Source organism: Oryx dammah, unplaced genomic scaffold (genome assembly GCF_014754425.2).
Source record: "Oryx dammah isolate SB20612 unplaced genomic scaffold, SCBI_Odam_1.1 HiC_scaffold_14, whole genome shotgun sequence".
Lineage (NCBI taxonomy): Eukaryota > Metazoa > Chordata > Mammalia > Artiodactyla > Bovidae > Oryx > Oryx dammah.
The window spans coordinates 8,554,970-8,575,572 of record NW_024070198.1 but is presented as its reverse complement, the minus strand read 5'-3'; the positions used below and the strand labels follow the sequence as shown (position 1 = coordinate 8,575,572).

Here is a 20,603-nt window from a genome sequence, read left to right as displayed (position 1 = left end):
TCAAACCTAACATTAAAATCTAACAATCTAATTAGAAAAGACATGAAGAAACTCTGCACCAAAGAGCATATTCGAAAGGCAAGTAAGCACACAAAAGGATGCTTGGCTCATCAGTCACTGCTGCTGCTAAGTCACTTCAGTCGTGTCTGACTCTGTGCGACCCCATAGATGGCAGCTCACCAGGCTCCCCCGTCCCTGGGATTCTCTAGGCAAGAACACTGGAGTGGGTTGCCATTTCCTTCTCCAGTGCATGAAAGTGGAAAGTGAAAATTGAAAGTGAAGTTGCTCAGTTGTGTCCGACTCTTAGCGACCCCATGGACTGCAGCCTACCAGGCTCCTCCATCCACGGGATTTGCCAGGCAAGAGGACTGGAGTGGGGTGCCATCACCTTCTCCACATTAGTCATTAGGAAAATGCAAATTAAAACCACAGGAAGATATTACTACATACCTGTCAGAATGCTGCTGCTGCTAAGTCACTTCAGTCGTGTCTGACTCTTTTTGACCCCAAGAACTGTAGCCCACCAGGCTCCTCTGTCCATGGGATTCTCCTGGCAGGCATAGTGGAGTGGTTGACATGCCTTCCTCCAGGGGATCTTCCTGACCCAGGTATCAAACCTGTGTCTCTCACGTCTCCTGTATTGACAGGCAGGTTCTTTATCACTAGTGCCATCTGGGAAGTCCATACCTATCAGAATAGTTTAAATTTAAAAAAAATAGTGACATTACTTGCTGATGAGAATGAGGAAAAACTGGATCATTCATTCTTTGATGTTGGGAATGTAAAATGGTACAGCCACTCTGGAACAACTTGATAGTTTCTTTATGCATGACAGATTCGACACGTTAATATCATAGAACACAACAATTACAATGTTGAAATTTCATCCCAGAGAAATAAAGACTTACATTCAGATGAATGTTTAGCAGCTCCATTTATAATCTTCAAACACTGGAAACAACCTACATGTCCTCTAATGTATGAATGGTTTAGCTGTGGAACGTTCGTACTACTGCTACTCAGTGAAAAAGGGAACAAACTATTGATCTATGCAGCAACCTTTATGAATCTCCAGGTAATTATGCTGAAAGGAAAAGGGCAATCCCAAAATGTTAAATACTGTGCGATTCCATTCTATAACTGTTGAAAATGACAAGATTATAGACATGACAAAAGTATAGAGATTACATTAATGATCACCAGGATTTGGGAGGATATGAGGGAATTTGCATGGCTATCAAAGGGCAACAGGAAGAATCGTTATGGTGTTAAAAATATTCTGTACTTGACTGTATCAGTGACAGTATCTTGGCTGTGATATTGTATTATATCAATAGTTTTGCAACATATGACCATTGGGGAAAACTGGGTAAAGGGGAAATAGGATCTCTCTGTATTATTTCTTACAACTTTATGGATATCTACAATTATTTCAAAATAAAGCTTATTAAAAATAATAATACCCAAATATTACTATACCACCTCTTTTCAGTAACTTCACCATTGTTGTAAGGTAAATAAAAATGCTTCCTGGTGCTTGATTAGAACTGTGTGGTCTAGCCCAGTGATTCCCAGCCCTGGAAGCCTGTTAGAATTACCTATGGAGCTTATAAAATATACTGATGCCTGGACCCTCCTCCAGCTCAATCAGATCTGGATCTCTAGGGGTAACTAGACACTAATTCATGTTTTGTTTGATTGAAGTCTGTTTCAGGACTTCCCTGGTGGTCCAGTGGCTAAGACTCTGAGCTCCCAATGCAGGGGGCCCAGGTTCGATCCCTGGTCAGGGAACTAGATCCCACATGCTGCAAACTAAGACCCAGCACAGCCAAAATAAACAAGTATTTTAAAAAATTAAAAAATTATTAAGAGGATAAATTTGGGACTTTTTTGGCAGTCCAGTGTCTAAGACTCTTCACTCCCAATGCAGGGGGCCCAGGTTCTAACCCTAGTCAGGGAGCTAGATTGCACATGCCTCAACTATTCACATGCCACCACTAGAGATCAGCATGCTGCAACTAAGACCCAGCACAGCCAAATAAATAAATAATTTTTAAAAATTAAAAAAAAAAAAGGTCTATCTTACCACCAGACCATAGGCTCCATGAGGGCAGGAACCAGCCCTGTTTTTGTTGTCCATTGTACCTCCAGCTCCCAAAGCAGTGTCTGCCAGCTAGAAAGTGCTGGTAAACACATGTGATGAGAAATGAAAGAATGCATGAAGGGAGGGGAAACATAAGTATCCTCCTCCCCTCCTTTACTGCCTCTCTGAAGTCACAGAAAGAGAGAAAGAAGGGATAAAGTGCCTTCCCTAGTCTCACCCTATCTTTTCAGAGCATCATTACAAAACTGCAGTCGAGATCACAGCATTGCTCCTAGAAAGATCTAGCCCAGAAGAACAAAATCCAAAAATTATGACGGTGCCTCCTCCTTCACACTCAATCAACAAATTTAATGAAAGTGAAACAGAAGCTGACAAGGAGGCTGAAATGACACATAGTTTTACTCATGCAGAAATAATGAAAAACATTTTAAATGCAGCTAAAAAAAATAAAGGCACTGACAAAGAAATGAAAAAAGATTTTAGGGAAGGAGAAAAGCTGGGAGAAAGGAGGCTTCCAGCCTCACAACTTAGTAAGCACATTTACAGAACGTCTTTCTTGTGTGCTGCTCATCAAGCCAGCCTGATTCACTTAATTTTCATGAGCAAGTGCAAGGATGCCAATAGACACTGAAGGTAGCAAATTCTAAGGTATTCTTGAGGTTTATGCTAATTTTCTCCTATTGCCGCACCCCCCCACCAGCATCTATGTCAACATTTCTAGTGAGACCACAATAATTAATGTTTTTAACTATTGCCTTGAGACATCGCAAATTCTGAAATTTTATACAAATCTTGGTGAGCAAATCTGCAAACACTATTGTGTGGGAAATATAACTTTAGTTTTGGTAACTCCATTTAATCTCCATTTCTATACCATCACCACCACCACCACTGCCCATTCTCCCTAGTTGATGGAAAACCTACCTTTTTATTTTTTGAAGGGTCAATGTTTTTCAAATGCTCCCTGGAATCATCAAGGTTCAGAGTGGTAGAGGGACTTCCCCGGTGGCTCAGCGGTAAAGAATGCACCGGATTATGCAAGAGATGTGCGTTTGATCCCTGGGTCAGGAAGATCCCCTGGAGAAGGAAATGGCAACCCAGTCCAGTATTCTTGCCTGAGAAATCCCATGGGCAGAGGAGCCTGGCGGGCGATAGTCCATGGGTTTGCAAGAGTTGGACACAACTTAGCGACTAGAAAACAACAACAGGGTGGGAGAGCGTCGTGGGGGTTGTGGGTGTACAGGCTCTTGGGTTCCCTTTCCATGCTGGTGGAAGGGGCAAGGTCCTTGGTGTCTGGCAGCTCCACTCTTTGGACCCATGGTTTAGACTTTGGAATCTTTATTGGGTTGCTTACATTCCCAGCTGTCCAGGTATCTCAGTGGCCCTTCTCTCTCTGGTCTAACTTTCTTCCTGACAGCTGTGCTGGAAAGCTGATGTAGCACCCTTCTCTCTCTTTTCTCTTCTCCTTCCATCCAAACAAAATCTCTTTCTAGTTTTGGGTGAAAAGAAACCCCATCAATTTCCTTCCCTGTTTCTGGCTGAGATGCCTTGTCTCAGTCTACTGGGACTCAAACTTCTATAAACAAAAGTTGGGAAGCCTCATGGTCTCTTTCTTTCCTCAACAAAGGCTGTGAAGGTAGATCTGCTCAAGTAGGGGTTGGGTGGAAGAGGACGGAAAAGAAGGAAAAGGGGACCTACAGTTAAAGAACATAATCATCTCAAAATATTGTCTTAAAACAAAAAAATTTATTACACGTTTACACAGTGTTGTAGATGTTGCTTTGTGTGGATTATCAAGTAATCCTCATAACCCAGAAATAAGTTATTATTCCCTGGTGGCTCAGATGGTAAAGAATCCACCTGCAATGTGGGAGACCTTGGTTCGATCCTGGATTGGGAGGATTCCCTGGAGCAGAGCATGGCAATCCACTCCAGTATTCTAGCTTGGAGAATCCCATGGACACAGGAGCCTGGCAGACTACCGTCCATGGGGTCACAAAGAGTTGTACACAACTGAGCAGCTAAGCACAAGCACAACAACCCACGTTGTACAGGTGAGGAAAACGTGTCTCCAGGAGGTTTAGTCTCCTGCACAATGTCACACAGCTAGTAAGTGGCAGGGTTAGAGCACAAACTCAGTTTCTGATTCCAAAGCCCATTGCCTCTGGCTCTGCTCCAGTGTCTGGTTTCTGGTTCATGACATATGTTCCAGAAGGAATTTCTGCTTCAGATTTGTTCCATCACTTCATGGGAAATAGATGGGAAAACAGTGGAAACAGTGTCAGACTTTATTTTTTGGGCTCCAAAATCACTGAAGATGGTGATTGCAGCCATGAAATGAAAAGACGCTTACTCCTTGGAAGGAAAGTTATGACCAACCTAGATAGCATATTCAAAAGCAGAGACATTACTTTGCCGGCTAAGGTCCGTCTAGTCAAGGCTATGGTTTTTCCTGTGGTCATGTATGGGTGTGAGAGTTGGACTGTGAAGAAAGCTGAGTGCCAAAGAATTGATGCTTTTGAACTGTGGTGTTGGAGAAGACTCTTGAGAGTCCCTTGGACTGCAAGGAGATCCAACCAGTCCATTCTGAAGGAGATCAGCCCTGGGATTTCTTTGGAAGGAATGATGCTAAAGCTGAAACTCCAGTACTTTGGCCACCTCATGTGAAGAGTTGACTCATTGGAAAAGACTCTGATGCTGCGAGAGATTGGGGGCAGGAGGAGAAAGGGACGACCGAGGATGAGATGGGTGGATGGCATCACCAACTTGATGGATGTGAGTCCGAGTGAACTCCGGGAGTTGGTGATGGACAGGGAGGCCTGGCGTGCTGTGATTCATGGGGTCGCAGACAGTCGGACACGACTGAGCGACTGAACTGAACTGAACTAAGGGCTGATCCAGCAGACTCTAGCTAGAGTACATGCCAAGGGCTCATCTGAGTTACTTCATTTTTGCCAATCAGGTGTTTTTGGAAACTTCCCCTTTGTTCTTTTTCTAGATGCACACCATGCCCAGCTTTCCAAGGCTACTTGATGAATGTTTGAATGGTTAGGCTCAGCAGTACCGTAGGAGGGAGCCACCATCCCATGTTGCAACAGGTAACAGAAGTATGTCCATACATCTCAAGCTTCTATATTAAGAAGCCTTGTAGGACTTCCCTGGTGGTACAGTGGATAGGAATCTGCCTGCCAGTGCAGGGGCTAGGGGTTCGATCCCTGGTCCCGGAAGATTCCACATGCCGCAGAGCAACTGAGCCTGCGTGCCACACCTACTGAAGCCCACTCACCCTAGGGCCCGCAAGCTACAACTACTGAGCCCGTGTGCTGCGACTAACGTGCCTGGAGCCTCTGCTCTGCAACAAGAGAAGCCCCCACAAAGAGAAGCCTGCGCACTGCAACCAGAAAGTAGCCCCCGCTCACCGCAACTAGAGAAAGTTCACTGCAGCGACAAAGACCCAGCACAAGGAAAAATAAATACACAATTTAAAAAGAAGTCTTGTAAAGAACTATTCCATTTAATGGTAGAATATGCACCATGCACTGAGGCAGCCAGGGCAGCTCCAAAGGACTGAGGGTTTTTAGCTCATAGGGAAGCCTATTACATCCATTTGAGACGAATAAGGGGCTTAAAATGATTAGCTTGCTCAACAGGCAAGCGTGTTAAACACATACACACACACACACAATTGTCGTGTTAACTTTGTTTTGGCCCTAAGGAATAATAATAGAGCATAATAGTGGTATGTAGCTACCACAGTCTTTAGAACTACCATTCTTAGTGTCATCGAGATAGCTCAACCAAAAATACAGATGGGTCACCAAAGTATCTGCACTGAAAACAGGAAAAATGATTAGGTTCGTGGAGGGGAGGGGAGACACACAAAAAAGTGAGGGAATATAAAATGACAAAATAATGTAAATAATTATTATAGAAAGACACATTGAAATTTGTGAATTTACTGAGCTTTGTCCCTTTAAATTTCCCCCTTCCACAAAGCCTCCTTTGGTTCAGATGTGATTATTGATCCTCTGCCTTTTTTATCTACATGGTCTCTTTCAATCACACTCAAAGCCCTGTGGAGAGTTAATATCATCCTTCGTGTAGACACAAGAGAATGTGGCTCCAAGAGGTTAATGAATATTTAGGCAGGACTTGGGGATCAGGAAATTATTTTTCTCTCTTTCTATTATATCAAATTGACTCTAGGAGGTCCTCAAAGAGTGGATTTAGAGCTTTGAGGAAGAGACCACATATTAACCACGTAACCCTGTCCATTTTGCCTGTATGTAAAGTTGACCTGGGCCAGAAGTAGAAAGCATTATATTTGCAATGTCAGGAGCTTCTCTTCCCTTTGGCATTTGAAAAGAAATACTGTAAAGCAGTGGTGCACACTGAGAGCTTTAAAAAATCTTGATGCCTGAATTGCACATCAGACCACTTAAATCAGAATCTGTTGGGTGCGGATTCCAGGTAGCAGGTGTTTCTCTTCCGCATTCACAGTTGAGAACCAGGGTTCTCAAACTTGCACGTGCATCAGAATCGCCTGCAAGGCTTGTTAAATACCTGGTTGCTGGGACTCATCCCTAGAATTTCCATCAGTAGTTTGGGGGTAGGTCCAAGGTTATGCACTTCTAAGCAGTTCCCAGGTGACTAGGAAGGTGAGCTGAAGGAAAAGTAAAGCTGCTCTGAGCTTCTACTCTTCTTCCTGCCTAGGAGATTACGAGGGGCTTACGTCTCAGTCTACTCCATGACTTTCCACACGATGACTGGACAAGAACAGTAGACCATCATCATTTGCCAGGCAAATGCTAAGTGGCCTATGAGCAGCAGAAGCATTTTGAAATAAATTACACAATGAATCCCATTAGGCTTTGAGTGGATTCTAAGAAGTTACCACAATTTTCAGTAAGAGAACAAATATGTTTCAAAGGAAATTTACCAGAGTTAAATTTAGTTATGTCCCTCCTTCTACCAGCATTTCTTCCTCTTTTTAAAAATTCCTTCCAATAACTGGTCTTTATTATTCTTCACAAAGTCAAGTTATAAAGTTTCTGGAGCTAGAACTCAAGGGAGAAGCATAAATTTTCAGTCTATAAGGTTGCCAGATTTAGCCATTAATATATATATACCCCAGGACATTCAGTTAAATTTGAATCTCAGAGAAATGATGAATAATTTTAAGATATAAGTATGTTTCATTCATTGTTTGGGAATCTTGAGGATGGGGCAGATATTAGGATGAGAATAACATATGTGCCTGCTTTGGAGAAATAGAACATATTCCATCTGTTTCTATTTATGAATACACAGAAATGACCCTCAGATTTGTCCTTCAAGAGCTAAACAATCATTGGCTGATTTAATTCAATATGGATACTTAAGGTATAAACATAGTATATAAAAGTGCTGAGTGGCATCAAAGAAGGATGCTTGATACCTCGAGAGCCCAAGAATTTTCTTTTCTGTTACTTCATTTTTGTTACTGTCTAAATCAGTGGTTCCCAACTGAGGATGATTCCAACCTCCACCCCTACCCAGGGGACACTTGGCAATGTCTGGAGACATTTCTGGCTGTCACAATTGGGAGGAGCAGTACTACTGGCTTCTAGTTGGTTGAGGCCCAGGATACTGCTAAATATTCTATGATATACTGGACAGCCTCCCACAGTAAAGTATTTTCTTGTCCAAAATATCCACAGAACCAAGGTTGAGAAAGCCTAGTCTAGATCACAGTGCACAGTATTTAACAAATCTTTTGTTAAGTTACTCCAGATACATCTTCCAGGTGTTAATTTGGCAGAGAGAATGTCCTCAATTTGCTGTACTATAAAGGTAATCATAGAAGAATTTTTATATGCGCCTTTAACATTTTACAGAACAAAGGAGGTGCTGTGGAGGTTCCAGAAAAAGTGCCAGTCCTCAGTTGCTGCTGTTCTCTCCAACATGTCCTAGATTTGAAGCCTTTGAAGAGTTTGGGTAGAACCTACGAAATCCAAGTGATTGCACTATGTAAATCTCTCTCTTAGTGTGAGGGAGAGAATTTTATTCTCAACCCTCCAATTAGTTCTGGCCATTCAGGACTTGTTTACAAATGATAGTTGGAGGAGACACTGACCCGTACCTAGTCATTATTTTCTGTACTACAGCTGCGGCTGTAATCATTATCTTTAGAAGGCAGATGATTGCTAAATACAACAACAAACATTCTTAATACCTTGACAGGATCTGATATTTTCATTCTGTTTACTGCTAATTAGTTAGAAGACAGTTAATATATTCTTATTAAAGATCTAATTAACTTCTGTGAAACCTATGGGGAGCAAAGAGGAGGTGGTTTATATTATTCCCATTTTAAGAGGTGATAATCAAGCCTTGCCTGGAGTTACACACTGACTGTTTAAAAAATTGGGAGCAAATTACAACTCTTGACCATTGTGATGTGTCTGTCAGTCCAGCGTTCTGTTGATAGTACTGATTCTGTTGATATGACTGGTTAGTGCCCAGTCATAAATGTCTAATTTCAAAATCCTTTTTAGATGCACACAGCAGATTATGAAGAGTGGTTGCTAATTAGAGAGCAATAATGCAAGGACATTGCCATGCCTAGTGGTTTACCCTTTTTAAACAAAAACACAGTAACAGAAAAGTAAAAAGGACAAAAGTGTAAAAGTTCAAGAAATACTATAGGCTACCTGATGCTAACTCCTGTGCTAGGTACTATGGAAGGTTATAAATAAATCGATATCATCAATATGCTATTTACTAGGTAAGCTGTAACTCAAAACTTATCTGCAGGAAAAATACAGAGAATTGTTAAAGATACAATGTAACTTACGTAAATGCCAAAATGTGTAAATAGGAGATTTCTATGTCCTAGAAGGGAAAGAAGCTTTTATGAAAAAGGTAGACTTGGAGATGGGTTTTGAAATATTAATAAGACTGGTTCTAGTGGACAGTAGGAATCTGGGGAAGGGAAATAAGATTCAGTTAGACAAACGGGAAAATGAATATGGGTTGTTGTTGTTCAGTTGCTCAGTTGTGTCCAACTCTTTGTGATCCCATGGACTGCAGCACACCATCCTTTCCTGTCCTTCATTATCTCCTGAGTTTGCTCAAACTCATGTCCATTGAGTTGATGATGCCATCCAACCATCTCATTCCCCTTCTCCTCCTGCCTTCAATCCTTCCCAGCATCAGGGTCTTTTCCAGTGAGTCTGCTCCTCATATCAGGTGGCCAAATTACTGGAGCTTCAACTTCAACATCAGTCCTTCTAATGAATATCAGAGTTGATTTCCTTTAGGATTGACTGGTTTGATTTTGCCCTCCAAGGGACCCTCACGAGGTTTCTCCAGCACCAAAGGCATCAATTCTAATGAATATGGGTAGAGTGAGTCTTGCTACTCTTCGGAAGAGAAAAATTTGGGAGCTCTCAAGTGGTCATTTCCTTCTTTGTAAACTGAAGGTGTTACCCTACAACTGAGTTTGCTTCTTGGTGGGTGTTGAAACAAAAGACACAAGACAGAGATAGGGAGAAAGAACAACTTACTACTTGCAGCAAGTAAGGAGAACCCCAAGGATCTTTCCCCAAACAATGTCTCTCTAACAGCAAATTGGGGAAGTTTTAAGTTAAGGATACCTGCATATTCCAGGTATCTTCCCAGGTGACAGAGTGATAAAGAATCTGCCTGCCAACCCAGGAGAGGCGGGAGGCTCGGGTTCAGTCTCAGGAAGAGCCCCTGAGGAAAGGGCAACCCACTCCAGCATCCTTGTCTGGGAAATACCATGGACAGAGGAGCTTGGCTGGCTGCAGTCCATGGTGTCGCAGAGTCAGACACGACTGAGTGACTAAGCACACAGTACACAGCATGTCAAGAAAGACATGCCTGGTTTTCCTTCTCCCAGGACTTCCTACCTTATCTACTTGCTGCTGCTGCTGCTAAGTCGCTTCAGTCTGACTCTGTGCGACCCCATAGATGGCAGCCCACCAGGCTCCCCCGTCCCTGGGATTCTCTAGGCAAGAACACTGGAGTGGGCTGCCATTTCCTTCTCCAATGCATAAAAGTGAAAAGTGAAAGTGAAGTTGCTCAGTCATGTCTGGCTCTTCGCGACCCCATGGACTGCAGCCCACCAGGCTCCTCCATCCATGGGATTTTCCAGGCAAGAGTACTGGAGTGGGGTGCCATCACCTTCTCCTACCTTATCTACTTAGAAAGATGGAAAAACCCATAGTGTGAGGGGAGAGAGTAAACAGAGGGAAACAGAAAAGGAGACAGAGGGAGACTTCCTGGGTTCCTGTCAATAGTTCAATTCCTGGTTCTGATCTCTCGCTGAGCCTCAGCTGCATCCCTGATACACCTCAGTGCCTTCAAATAAATTCCAGCTTTTTGTTGACCAGGAAGAGAACCCAAGCAGTCATAGAAGCCAGGAATCCTAGCCACAGGCATAGGAAAAGGCCCAGACAGAGGTTACCAGATCGAAGCCTCAGGATAAACACTTGGAATCAGCCCTGTTGTCTGCATCTGGTTCTTCTGATCTGATCAAACTTGTTCTGGAAACTGGGCTGTTGGTTGGCCAGATGATGACCTTGAAAAAGGCCTCTAATGCTGGAGTCCAGCTCCAGCAGCCAGGGATTCAACCTGAAGGGGTGAGTGGTGTCGGCAAGAAACTGAGGCAGCGTCTCATTTTTCTTGGACTGCCTGTTTATTTCAAGCTTATGATTCTCTTTTATACTTTTACAAAAGCATTAGGTCAGAGGTTTGATATTTTTAGTTCCCATTGACCCAGATTTATTTTTCTCCAAAAATCATTGTTGCCCCTCAAAAGGAGTTCCTTCCTCAGTGATTCTCTTATCTACTTTTTCTCATGTCTCCTTGTGAATACACTGTAACTCATGCTAATGTCTGGGCTGCATACCACATTCCTCTGTTTAATTCTTATCTTTATAAGCCCTGTTTGCCCCTAGTATCCTGAGCTCACTATTTCTAAGAAAGGGTTTCTAGCTATCAGTTCAGTTCAGTTCAGTCACTCAGTCATGTCCAACTCTTTGTAACCCCATGAATGGCAGCACCCCAGGCCTCCCTGTCCATCACCAACTCCCAGAGTTCACTCAGACTCACGTCCATCAAGTCAGTGATGCCATCCAGCTATCTCATCCTCTGTCGTCCCCTTCTCCTCCTGCCCCCAGTCCCTCCCAGCATCAAAGTCTTTTCCAATGAGTCAACTCTTCACATAAGGTGGCCAAAGTACTGGAGTTTCAGCTTTAGCATCATTCCTTCCAAAGAAATCCCAGGTTTGATCTCCTTCAGAATGGACTGGTTGGATCTCCTTGCAGTCCAAGGGATTCTGAAGAATCTTCTCCAACACCACAGTTCAAAAGCATCAATTCTTCAGCACTCAGCCTTCTTCACAGTCCAACTCTCACATCCATACATGACTACTGGAAAAACCATAGCCTTGACTAGACGGACCTTAAAGTTGGCTTAAAGCTCAACATTCAGAAAATGAAGATCATGGCATCTGGTCCTATCACTTCATGGAAATAGATGGGGAAACAGTAGAAACAGTGTCAGGCTTTATTTTCGGGGGATCCAAAATCACTGCAGATGGTGACTGCAGCCATGAAATTAAGACGCTTACTCCTCAGAAGAAAAGTTATGACCAACCTAGATAGTATATTCAAAAGCAGAGACATTACTTTGCCGACTAAGGCCCGTCTAGTCAAGGCTATGGTTTTTCCTGTGGTCATGTATGGATGTGAGAGTTGGACTGTGAAGAAGGCTGAGCACCGAAGAATTGATGGTTTGAACTGTGGTGTTGGAGAAGACTCTTGAGAGTCCCTTGGACTGCAAGGAGATCCAACCAGTCCATTCTGAAGGAGATCAGCCCTGGGATTTCTTTGGAAGGAATGATGCTAAAGCTGAAGCTCCAGTACTTTGGCCACCTCATGAGAAGAGTTGACTCATTGGAAAAGACTTTGATGCTGGGAGGGACTGGGGGCAGGAGGAGAAGGGGACGACAGAGGATGAGATGGCTGGATGGCATTACGGACTCAATAGATGTGAGTCTGAGTGAACTCCGGGAGATAGTGATGGACAGGGAGGCCTGGCGTGCTGCGATTCATGGGATCGCAAAGAGTCGGACACGACTGAGCGACTGAACTGAACTGAAGCCCTAAATTCAGTAAACTCCTTTGCCATAAACACTTTCCTCACAAATAGGCTTCAGATAGCAATCCCTCCCATGGTGTCAAGCTGCGGCCTCTGTGCTCACCCTGGAACACTCTTTTGTAAAAGTCCTTGAACAAATGTCAATGATTAACTTTATGAAGTATTCTTTGAGCACAGCTGCAGAAGGCTTTATGCCTTCTCATGCTCCTCTCAGAAACAATAAGCACCTTAATATTCTCTTCAGTCAACTCAGCTGAGGAAAGGAAAAAACAAGTCAGAATCACAAAGCCTAACTCCTTCATTCTGGGTCCGTGCCTATGGAACAAAGGGAAGGGGTTTAGGGCCGTGCCTCCATTTTGTCAGTAATGCCTAACACAGCTCCTGACACTCTAAAGGCCTAAGAGAGCTTACAAGGTCTTGTTTCTGCTACTCTGGCTTTGTGGTTCTAGATTCTCCCACTGAGACAAATTGCCTTGGGCACACAGAAGCCTCCTTGCTTCTTTAATACTATTTGACTTTGACTATGGTTTGGCGAGTGACGGCTTCTGCTTATAGGTGAACAGTCAACTGGATAAGACCTCTGCATTTTTGATCAGGTACATTACCTTCTGGGCTTCCCTCATAGCTCAGTTGGTAAATCATCTGCCCGCAATGCAGGAGACCCAGGTTTGATGCCTGGGTCGGGAAGATCCCCTGTAGAAGGAAATGGCAACCCACTCCAGTATTCTCGCCTGGAGAATCCCATGGACAGAGGAGCCTGGCAGGCTACAGTCCATGTGATCGCAAGGGTAGGACACGACTTAGCAACTAAACCACCACCACTACCACCACATTACCTTCTAAAGGTAGAAAGATTCATTCATTAGGAACTGAACCACCTACTTCAGAATAGCTGTTCTGGCAAGTGAACTGCTTGCTCTAGATGTGACTGGTGATGGAAGCAAGTCCGATGCTATAAAGAGCAATATTACATAGGAACCTGGAATGTTAGGTCCATGAATCAAGGCAAATTGGAAGTGGTCAAACAGGAGATGGCAAGAGTGAATGTTGACATTTTAGGAATCGGCAAACTAAAATGGACTGGAATGGGTGAATTTAACTCAGATGACCATTGTATCTACTACTGTAGGCAGGAATCCCTTAGAAGAAATGGAGTAGCCATCATGGTCAACAAAAGAGTCCGAAAGGCAGTACTTGGATGCAATCTCAAAAACGACAGAATGATCTCTGTTCATTTCCAAGGCAAACCATTCTATATCACAGTTATCCAAGCCTATGCCTCAATCAGTAATGCTGAAGAAGCCAAAGTTGAACGGTTCTATGAAGACCTACAAGACCTTTTAGAAGTAACACCCAAAAAGATGTCCTTTTCATTACAGGGGACTGGAATGCAAAAGTAGGAAGTCAAGAAACACCTGGAGTAACAGGCAAATTTGGCCTTGGAATGTGGAATGAAGCAGGGCAAAGACTAATAGAGTTTTGCCAAGAGAACGCACTGGTCATAGCAAACACCCTCTTCCAACAAGACAAGAGAAGACTCTACACATGGACATCACCAGATGGTCAACACCAAAATCAGATTGATTATGTTCTTTGCAGCCAAAGATGGGGAAGCTCTATACACTCAGCAAAAACAAGACTGGGAGCTGACTGTGGCTCAGATCATGAACTCCTTATTACCAAATTCAGACTTAAATTGAAGAAAGTAGGGAACACCACTAGACCATTCAGGTATGACCTAAATCAAATCCCTATGATTAACAGTGCAAGTGAGAAATAGATTTAAGGGACTAGATCTGACAGATAGAGTGCCTGATGAACTATGGAATGAGGTTCCTGACATTGTACAGGAGACAGAGATCAAGACCATCCCCATGGAAAAGAAATGCAAAAAAGCAAAATGGCTGTCTGGGGAGGCATTACAAATAGCTGTGAAAAGAAGACAAGTGAAAAGCAAAGGAGAAAAGGAAAGATACAAGCATCTGAATGCAGAGTTCCAAAGAATAGCAAGGAGAGATATGAAAGCCTTCCTCAGCGATCAATGCAAAGAAATAGAGGAAAACAATAGAATGGGAAAAACTAGAGATCTCTTCAAGAAAATTAGAGATACCAAGGGAACATTTCATGCAAAGATGGGCTCGATAAAGGACAGAAATGGTATGGACCTAACAGAAGCAGAAGATATTAAGAAGAGGTGGCAAGAATACACAGAAGAACTGTACAAAAGAGGCTTCACGACCAAGATAATCACGATGGTGTGATCACTCACCTAGTGCCAGACATCTTGGAATGTGAAGTCAAGTGGGCCTTAGAAAGCATCACTACGAACAAAGCTAGTGGAGGTGATGGAATTCCAGTTGAGCTATTTCAAATCCTAAAATATGATGCTGTGAAAGTGCTGCACTCAATATGCCAGCAAATTTGGAAAACTCAGCAGTGGCCACAGGACTGGAAAAGATCAGTTTTCATTCCAATCTCAAAGAAAGGCATGCCAAAGAATGCTCAAACTACCGCACAATTGCACTCATCTTACACGTTAGTAAAGTAATGCTCAAAATTCTCCAAGCCAGGCTTCAGCAATATGTGAACCATGAACTTGCAGATGTTCAAGCTGGTTTTAGAAAAGGCAGAGGAACCAGAGGTCAAATAGCCAACATCCACTGGATCATGGAAAAAGCAAGAGAGTTCCAGAAAAACATCTATTTCTGCTTTATTGACTATGCCAAAGCCTTTGACTGTGTGGATCACAATAAATTGGAAAATTCTGAAAGAGATGGGAATACCAGACCACCTGACCTGCCTCTTGAGAAACCTGTATGCAGGTCAGGAAGCAACAGTTAGAACTGGAGATGGAACAACAGACTGGCTCCAAATAGGAAAAGGAGTACCTCAAGGCTGTATATTGTCACTCTGCTTATTTAACTCATATGCAGAATACATCATGAGAAACACTGGGCTAGAGGAAGCACAAGCTGGAATCAAGATTGCCAGGAGAAATATCAATAATCTCAGATATGCAGATGACACCACCCTTATGGCAGAAAGTGAAGAGGAAGTGAAAAACCTCTTGATGATAGTGAAGAGGAGAGTGAAAAAATTGGTTAAAGCTCAACATTCAAAAAATTAAGATCATGTCATCTGGCCTCATCACTTCATGGGAAGTAGATGGGGAAACAGTGTCAGACTTTATTTTCTGGGGCTCCAAAATCACTGAAGATGGTGATTGCAACCATGAAATTAAAAGATGCTTACTCCTTGGAAGAAAAGTTATGATCAACCTAGACAGTATATTCAAAACCAGAGACATTACTTTGCCAACAAAGGTCCATCTAGTCAAGGCTATGGTTTTTCCAGTGGTCACGTATGGATGTGAGAGTTGGACTGTGAAGAAGGCTGAGTGCTGAAGAATTGATGCTTTTGAACTGTGGTGTTGGAGAAGACTCTTGAGAGTCCCTTGGACTGCAAGGAGATCCATCCAGTCCATTCTAAAGGAGATTAGTCCTGGGTGTTCATTGGAAGGACTGATGCTAAAGCTGCAACTCCAATACTTTGGCCACCTCATGTGAAGAGTTGACTCATTGGAAAAGACCCTGATGTTGGGAGGGATTGGGGGCAGGAGGAGAAGGGGACGACAGAGGATGAGATGGCTGGATGGCATCACCGACTCGATGGACGGGAGTCTGAGTGAACTCCGGGAGTTGGTGATGGATAGGGAGGCCTGGGGTGCTGCCATTCATGGGGTCACAAAGATTCGGACACGACTGAGCGACTGAACTGAAGTATTTGCTCTTAATACTAATTTAAAAGATATTTTAATGACAGATTGTGATTTGGAGGTGATTCATTTTTATTTCATTGTTGTCCTGACAACAATGTAATTTATGATATTCTATGTACTTGAGAATTCTAAAATTTTACAATTAAGCAACTTAGCAGCAGCAGCAGCAGCATGCTGTTTACTTAAATTGTGAATAGAAAGATACGGGTAAAACTCGTGTTTTACCCAAACTAGTGTTGGGTGGACTGGAGAAGGACAATTATTTGTTTTCCTTTATGTTCTTTCTTCTTATTTTGGTTACAAATAATAGTGACTTAACAACCAGGACTACATTGAATATCAAGGAGGATCATCTCAAGTATTTCTTAAAATCATCTCATCTAGAATTTATTTTCACTGCTTTTCAATTTCTTATTTTCCCTAGTTTATTATAGCTCTTTCTCTTTGAATTACCTTATGAAATTGGAACAAATTGGAAATAGTTTTATACTTGCTTTTTTTCCATGTTTTATATATATATATATAAATTATTCATGGAAAGGAATTTAGAATGCTTTTATGCTTTTTATTATGAAACATTTCAAACATAGGAAAATCAAGAATTAAGGAAAAAATTACAAGTATCACCCTAGTAAAAGCACTTACAAACAAAAACCACTAGCATTTTATAAAACTCAGTTCAGCTTTCACTCCAGTACTCTTGCCTGGAAAATCCCATGGACAGAGGAGCCTGGTGCTGTAGTCCCTGGGGTTGTTGCGAGTTGGACACGACTGAGCAGCTTCGATTTCACTTTTCACTTTCATCATTGGAGAAGGAAATGGCAAACTACTCCAGTGTTCTTGCCTGGAGAATCTCAGGGACGGGGGAGCCTGGTGGGCTGCTGTCTATGGGGTCGCCCAGAGTTGGACATGACTGAAGCGACTTAGCAGCAGCAGCAGCAGCAGTAGTTCAGCTTTACATTGGGGGTGGGGCACTTTTGACTGGTTCCAAATCAGGAAAGGAGTATGTCAAGACTGTATATTATCACTCTGCTTATTTAACTTATATGCAAAGTACATCATTCAAAATGCTGGACTGGATGAAGCACAAGCTGGAATCAAGATTGCTGGGAGAAATATCAATAACCTCAGATATGCAGGTGACACCACCCTTATGGCAGAAAATGAAGAACTATGGAGGCTCTTGTTCAAAGTGAAAGAGGAGAGTGAAAAAGTTGGCTTAAAACTCAACATTCAGAAAACTAAGATCATGGCATCCGGTCCCATCACTTCAGGGCAAATAGATGGGGAAACAATGGAAACAGTGACAGAGTTTTTTGGGCTCCAAAATCACTGCAGATGGTGATTGCAGCTAGGAAATTAAAAGACGCTTGCTCCTTGGAAGCAAAGTTCTGACCAACCTAGACAGTATATTAAAAAGCAGAGACATTACTTTGTCAACAAAGGTCCATCTAATCAAAGCCATGGTTTTACCCGTAGTCATGTATGGATGTGAGAGTTTGACTATAAAGAAAGCTGAGCCACGAAGAATTGATGCGTTTGAACTGTGGTGTTGGATAAGACTCTTGAGAGTCCCTTGGACAGCAAGGAGATCCAACTAGTCCATCCTAAAGGAAATTAGTCCTGAATATTTGTTGGAAGGACTGATGTTGAAGCTGAAACTCCAAAACTTTGGCCACCTGATGGGAAGAACTTACTCACTGGAAAAGACTCTGATGCTGGGAAAGATTAAGGCGGGAGGGGAAGGGGAGAGCAGAACATGAGATGGTTGGATGGCATCATCAGCTAAATGGACCTGAGTTTGAGTAACCTTCCAGAGTTGGTGATGGACAGGCAAGCCTGGTGTGCTGCCGTCCATGGGGTCGCAGAGTCGGACACGACTGAGCAACTGAACTGAACTGAAAGACTCCTTGACACTTCAACACCATCTGCTTCCTTGAATGGCATTTTCTATAAGTCCAAAGTCTGGCCATTCTGCATAAACAGCACTTCAGAGAAATCAGCCAGCAGTTTTCTGGCACTTCCTTAGTTTGAAAAATTTTTATCATAAGAAAGCAAGCCTTTCTTGCACTTCTTTGGTGCAAACTGATGAAAATATTCAGTAGGGCTACATGACTCAAAGAGCTTTGCCCTCTGTACACTCAAAAGATGTTGCTGAACTGAATTGCAGTTTTTATTTTAAACCCCTACGTGACAAATGTACTTTTTAAAATCTCCCTGAAAGAGCAGTATAGTGACATAACAGTGAAGCAGCCAGAGTGAAGGGTGCGATTAAACGCCGGCGCTGGGTCACATTGTCCTACCAGTTCACCCTCTTCTGGGGCAAAATTTCAATGCGTTTTTATAAAGTGAGGAGCCCTAAAATTTAGTTGAAATAAAGCAGTATAATGTTCACCAGAACCAGCTGGAGGGCTTAACTGAGGTGGCAGGATTCAAAACGCTGGAGGTCTAGCATTTCGCATTTCTAACAGATTCTCGGGTGATGGCGACTCATCTGGTCCTAAGGCCACGGGGACCCCAAGTGGTTCGTGGCAGGACATCAATAAAGGTTCACTATTCCAGCTGTGCACCGGCAGGGGCCCGGGGATATTACATCTCAGGGACAGCGATGGCCTCTGTCCAGATGTTCCTGCCGACCCACCACGTCTCCGCAGGGAACAGATCAGAACAGGGAAGCAACGGCGTCACTGCCTTACAGAAGGGGGCCCCTTTCTCCAACTTGCGCCTCTGGGAAAAAGCACAGGCCATCCACCCCCGGAGTCCTGCTCTCTCGATTTCGCAGCCGTTTGTTTTTAGCCCTCGCGGGAGCCTGTCCTCTCACAAACCTAGGGCCAGAGCCCGGAATCCAGCGCCCTCGTGCGGGGCGGAGGCAGGTGCGGAGCAGAAGCTGGAGCCCGGCGTGAGGGCGTGGCGGGGAGCCGAGCTCTCTGCTCCCATCCTGCCAAGTCTCCGCTCCGTCCCGACTGCCCACCGACCGAGGGCCCAGCGGAAGATGGCTGCCCGCAGCGCCGCGGACAGTCACGTGTCCCGGCGATACCGCCGCACGCCCCCTCCCCCGCTCGCCGAGTCCCGGACCCCGCGGGTCGCGCAGCCCTAGGCTGCCTCTCCGCCACCCGGGTACCGAGCGGTACAGACAGAAGGGAGGATCCCACTGCAGAAAGCCGAGAGCTCGCCCGGGCGTCCGCTCCCCGGGCGCAGGGGTCCGGCTCTGGCAGCCGGAAAAAAACCTTCCTTCGAGCGACCTGCACCAGGTCGGGCCACTGGGCATGCGCAATGCTCCGGCCCGCGTGCGCCGGCTTTCCAGCTTTTTCCCGCAGCTCCGTCGGGTCGGCAGGAGGTGGGGCCGGGAAGGGGCGGGCCCGAGTCTCCCCCCTCCAATTGAAGGTACTCCAGGCCTTGCTCGCCTTCGCTCCCTGTTTTTGGGGTGGGAGTCTGTGAATAGAGGTTTGAAAATGAACCGTAGAGTGTGAGGTCCGCCATTTAAATTTTGTTTGTTTTTTATGATCAATCACGAGTTAATTCCAAGTGCTGTACTCCTAGGCTCGGTGGGAAAGAGAATCCTCGGGCAGCCAGCAAACTCGTGCCTGCGAACCGGGTCTCCAGGAGGCCGAGTTTGCGTTCTCTGCTCTGACCAGCTCCAGCTCTTCAATTCTGGTTTTGCTCCAAGTGGAATAGTGTCCCCAAGCGTAAAAGCTGGCTTCCGTCCGGCCTCACTAAACGGCCCCCGAAAAATGTGCAAGCAAGGCCTCTCTCCTCGGTGGAGAAAACGCCCGCCTCCCGAGTTTTCAGGTACTTGAAAATGAAATAACAGGGTGCCAAGCCTCGTTTGCCCCTAGGTGCGCAGTCTGGCCGGAGTCCTACTGGGTCCGGGGACGAGCTCCCTGCAGACCCCGCCCGCCTGCCCCGCCCTCCCAGCTGCCGCGAACACCCGGAGGAGCGGATTTGCGTAGCGCGGGCAGCTGGGCCGGCTCGGGCAGCGGACTGGGCATGCTCGGCAGCCCGGGAGGCTCGCGGTGGCTAGTCGGAAGCGTTCGCACCAGCTAGGCAGTGGCCGGGGCAGCGGCGGCGGCAGCGAGGGGCAGCACGGGAGCGGGAAGGGCCGGCCAGGGAAGGCTGCTCTCTCCTAGCGCCCGGCGAGCCGGGCAGAGAGCGCAATCCGGGTACAGAGCCCCAACGCTGCCCTGCCCCGGATTTCATTCCGCGGCTGGGGGCTCGGCGAGCGGAATTCCGGCGGCTGCCGCGACTCCAGTGCAAGTGAGTCGGGCGGCGGGAGAGAGCCGATCGCTGGGGAGCAGATCGGACACGCACCTACGGGGCCTGGCTTGACGCCAGGAAAGGTGTGCCGGCAACCCCGGGGCGAGGGGGCGTGAGCGCAGCCGGCTCAGTGCCTGGCGCGTACCTGGCTGGCACTCCCCCCGCGCCGCCGCTCGGGGGGTGGGGTGGGGGCGGTCCCGCAGCTGTTCTCGGGGCCACGAGGGGGCGGGCCGCCTGCGGGGCTCCCAGACTGAGTTGGGGCGGGGAGAAAGGCGGGGGCGTCAGCGGGCACCTTTTCAG

General features: G+C 45.1%; 1 protein-coding gene and 1 non-coding gene across 5 annotated transcripts in view; both read left to right on the top strand.

Moving 5' to 3' along the window:
• Positions 1-1,718: 1,718 nt before the first annotated feature.
• Positions 1,719-1,791, top strand: TRNAG-CCC. Its single transcript has one exon. It is a non-coding gene; the product is annotated as a tRNA-Gly (tRNA).
• Positions 1,792-20,002: 18,211 nt separating this feature from the next.
• SGMS1 (sphingomyelin synthase 1) overlaps positions 20,003-20,603 on the top strand; it is a 323,847-nt gene continuing 323,246 nt past the window's right edge. For 2 of the 4 annotated variants that reach the window (XM_040254683.1, XM_040254687.1), the window contains exon 1: positions 20,055-20,303. The gene's annotated coding sequence lies outside the window, so the exon portion shown is untranslated. Of the gene's footprint in view, positions 20,387-20,603 lie in introns of all 4 variants that reach the window. The other 2 variants (XM_040254684.1, XM_040254685.1) reach the window with 2 other exon arrangements.